Raw genomic sequence first — 4325 nt, 5'->3', positions numbered from 1 at the left:
TGTGACAGGGAAGGGAGACGCGGCTGGGCAAGGGGGTGGTGGTGTCAGCGGCTGCCGGTGGGACAGGCTCTGAGCCCCACACACCCCATGCAAGTTAGGACATGCGTGTGTGCACACATTCTCACACACACACACACACGTGCACACGCCTGCACGAACGCACCCCTTGCCTGGTGCTGCTTGCGTGCCCATCCGGACCCTCCACCCAGGTGCCACTGCCCTGCACCTCTCATCCCCCCCACACCCCCTGTCTGGTGGGCGGGTGCCGCAGGCGCAGCCGCGCTCTACATCATGTTGACAGTAGAAATTACATCTCGAGCTGGTGTTTTACACCGCACCCTGTCAGAACTCACCGCAGCCCAGCGATCAGGACAAATTGAATACCATCTTGGCCGTGTCAATATTTATTCCATTTTACACACACGGCTGGGTGAGGGGCAGGGCCCCATCGTGGGGCCAGCCGAGCAGAGCCTGGGAGGCCCTTCTCCCCCTCCTGCCTCAGCCCGGGCTGCTGCCTCTCCCCTCTCCTTCCTCCTTCCTCCTCCTCTCGACATCTTGTAATCGTTTAAGATTGTGAAATTCAACAATTATGCTGAAGAGTGCACACACCAAAAATGCGTAACTTAACAAATAATTGTAAAATGAACACCTGTGAATCCACCCTGTGATCAAAATATTGAAAATCACCCTGTCCTTGCCATTACTTGCTGGTCCCCTCCATCCTGACTTTTATGATAATCAGTTCTCTGCCTTTCTAGCTAGTTTACTACCTGAGTATGTGTCCCTAAACGTCTTAGTTCAGTTTTGCTTGCTTTCGAGCTTGATATAAACAGGATTATATTGAGACACTCTTTGACATCTCACTTCTCTTTCTTGATATAGTTTGTGAGATTCATCCTTGTTCTTGGGTCTGCTCATTTTTCACTGCTGCATAATACTCCACTGTGAGAATTTGCCATGGTTTGTGAATCCAGTTTATCCACTCTCTTTTTTCCTCTTCTTTTGTCCCTTCTCCTGCTCTTCCTCTCTTCTCCTTTGCTCTCCTCCCTCTGTTCCGCCTCCTTGGTTTCTACCCCCTGTTTCTCTGCCTTCTCCATCTGGGACATACACACACTCACTCCACACACACATTTGATCCCAGCTTCTCCACCCTACCAGGACCTGGGCGGGTCCCTGGGTCTCCCCATGCCCCTACCCTCCCCCAGCTCGTGGAATCCGTGGGGAGACTCCCCTGGACCTGAGCCTATTAAGTTTGTCTATTGCGGAGGATCCCTGGGGGCAGAGATGGGGGATGCACAGCAGGGTGTTTGTGTCATATTGCCCTCCTCCCACCTGCCTCTGGTCCGGAAAACTTTAGGGAGAAGGCCTAACCCCTTACCCTCACCCAGATGGTAAAACACTGCTCTGTGGGTTTGGGTGGGAACTGAGGTGTGAGAGTGAACCTACAGCTGTCTGGAGGATGCACACCTCTGGAAGGAGGGATGGAGTCTGGGGCAGATGAGGGCCAAGCCCCAACCACAGCTCTGCTCAGTCGGGTCTGCACGGAGCACCCGCTATGTCCTAGCATCACATCTCACCCAGGCCAAGACAGAGGCGACCTGCAGCCTATGGGGGCTCCTAACAGGGTGGGGACCCTTCAAAGAGCCGTTAGAAGGCCTGCTTGGCTACCCCGGGAGCACATGTGACATATATCATTTCAGTCTCCCTTAGTCCCTTCCCTGTCTTGAGCTGCGTGGATAATGCACATATTCAGGGTAGTTAATTTTTATTGCAACCCGAGCAGGTGACATTAAGCAGTCTGTCCCTTTGCGGTAGAAGAGAAAGCTCTCTGGGCTGGAAGGCTAGAGAACCACATGGGCGCTTGGCTTTGACCCCGACATGCTGGGTGACCTTGGCCAGGTCCCCGCCCCTCTCTGGCCTTCTCTACAATGAAAGGTCAAACTGGAAGGCCGGTTCCCAGGGGCCGGTCAGAGGGCCAGGGGTCATGCTGGCGGCACAACGAGGGGGTTTGTTCAAAATGCACATTCCTCGTGCCCGGAGCAACCGATTCAGTGGCAGTGACAGTGACACCAGCAGGCAGTGTTTAGAGGGTGTGTCCCCTGTGCCTGCGCTTATGCATTCGAGGCACTAAAAATGACAGGCCATGCTTATTGGCCCTTAAGCACTTTACACGCATCGCTGTGCGCCGCAGTCTGTCCTGTTCTATCCCTGTTTACAGATGAAGACACCGGGACTCAGGGAGGTGAAGTGACTTGTCTGAGGTCACAGCCTGGAGGTGGAGAAGCCAGGAACAGAGCCGGGAAGTCTGGCTCCAGAGCCTGGCCCAGTCTGGGGTGGCTCCCTCGCAGATTCTGAGGCCAACCTGGGAGCCCTGGACCAGTGGTTAGGAAGTGTTGGTGCAAAGCTCAAGCATCCATTGTGCACTGACTGTATACCAGGCTGTGAACCAGTGAGAAGCACATGAAGGGCTCGGCTCTGCACGTAACCAGCCGGTACTCCTACTGTTCAGGTGCTGCCGCCTTACGACCCTGCCCTGGGCTCTGGGTTCCCCATTCACTGAGGAAAAGACAGAGACTTGTGACCACGTGGCCTGGGTCTGACCCCAAAGCTGCCAGCTTCCCACCCTAGCCTTCTGCCTCCACTGTCCCGCTCTGCCCTGCACCTTGTAGCAGTGTAGTGTTGAATGACACTCCCCAGCTCTCTGGGCCTTAGTCTCCCCAGCTATAAAATGGGGGAGTTGGCCTAGTGGGCTGGGAGCCTGGAACCCCAGCTTCCTGCCCTCAGCCTGCGTGACCTTGGACGAGTCTGTCCCTGTCTGTGAAAGGCGCCTCTGCCGACTATCCCAGCACCCACCCACTGCTTTAAACAGCCTCCTGGTACTGGGAGGGCAGAAGCCCAGCTCCCTGCACACTTACCTCCAGGAAGCTCACGGGGGGGGGGGGGGGCCCGGGGGATACTGGGGAAGGGGTGGGTGGCACAGGGCCCCCAGAGGGAGAAGTTGAACTGTGATGCTGTCGCAACAAGATCTCAGCTGTCGCACAGGAACCCCTGGAGCTGCGATGCCCCAAATCGGGGCCCCTTTGTGCATCTACTGGACAGTGGGTGCAGGCTGCCCAGGGCTGGGGGCTGCGGCCTCCGCCAGAGCAGCCCCTTTTGGCAGTTCCCGGGAAGGGGCTGGGTTGAGAGCTCTCTGCAGACAGCCTGGGCGGTGCGTTTGGTACCGCGTGGAATCAGCCGAAAGAGCTGGCCTGACCTTGGCTCTGCAGCTGACAGCAGACAAGAAGCCGGTCTGCGCCCCGGGCTGGGCCAGCCCGCCCGGGGTCTGCTGCCCGCTGTGATCGCGATGGAATGCGCGGCCCAGTTCTCGCCCGGAGCCGCCGCCTGCCTCGTCTCCCGCCTCCCTGAGGTCCCGGCGATTATGCCACTGAAAATCCCGCTTTCATCTTGTCAAGCTCGCAGTAAATTACAGGCCCGGGGAGGCGTGGACCTCCTCCTTAAACAAGATTCAATTCCACTTAGCTGCCCCCCTCCGCCCCACGCACGGCCCGCCCCTCCCGCCACCCTGGGATGAGGATTTATGGCCTCTCCTTGCAGGCAGCTGGTAACCATGGCGAGCTCCTTGGGGAGGCGGCCCGGCCTCCAGACGGAGGGAGGAGAGGCCCGAGGCAGCCGCGCCGGACCTGCAGAGGCTGAGGCAGAGAGACGCGCGGCCCGGCAAGGCAACTCGGGGTCACCGCCAGCTCTGATGGCGCCCTGATGCAGCCACCCCCCCGAACCCCCACTTGATAGGTGGGTGGAAGGGGGCCGGTTTGCTGGAAGCTGACTGCAAGGTCACACGCTGCGTTCAGGCCTGGAGCAGCCACCCTTGGGCGCACGCCTCCCCCCCAGCCGAGGCTCCTGCAGGGCCCCTCGGTGAGAAGGCCCCTGCCAGCCGGGGCCCACCCGTCTGACGTCCGAAGTCTCTCTTAGATCCCAGCCTCCACGGTACTTTTCCCGTGACGGGGAGCTCACTACCCCTCCGGGGTCCCCTTATCTCTTGAGTGATTAGACACAGTCTCCCAATAATCGCCCAAGCCTGGCCGCCCCTCAGGAGCCTTGCTCTGGCACTCAAGGCCCTCGGTGATCAGCTGCTAACTCCCTGCAGCAAACTTACTTTTCCTGGCTCGCCAACGCTGTGGGCCGGCGGGCTGCCTGGGGGTCTCGGCCCTGTTCCGGGCCTTTCCTTATACCACCCCCCACCCCCTTAAGTTACTCCCACCCTCACCTCCCCGCAAAATATCAGAGCCTGAAACACACTACTTTCTTCATTTCCTGATGAGGAGAGA

Source organism: Tamandua tetradactyla, chromosome 1, assembly GCF_023851605.1.
Source record: "Tamandua tetradactyla isolate mTamTet1 chromosome 1, mTamTet1.pri, whole genome shotgun sequence".
Taxonomy (NCBI): domain Eukaryota; kingdom Metazoa; phylum Chordata; class Mammalia; order Pilosa; family Myrmecophagidae; genus Tamandua; species Tamandua tetradactyla.
The sequence above is the reverse complement of the archived record's forward strand: the minus strand, read 5'-3'. Positions refer to the sequence as shown.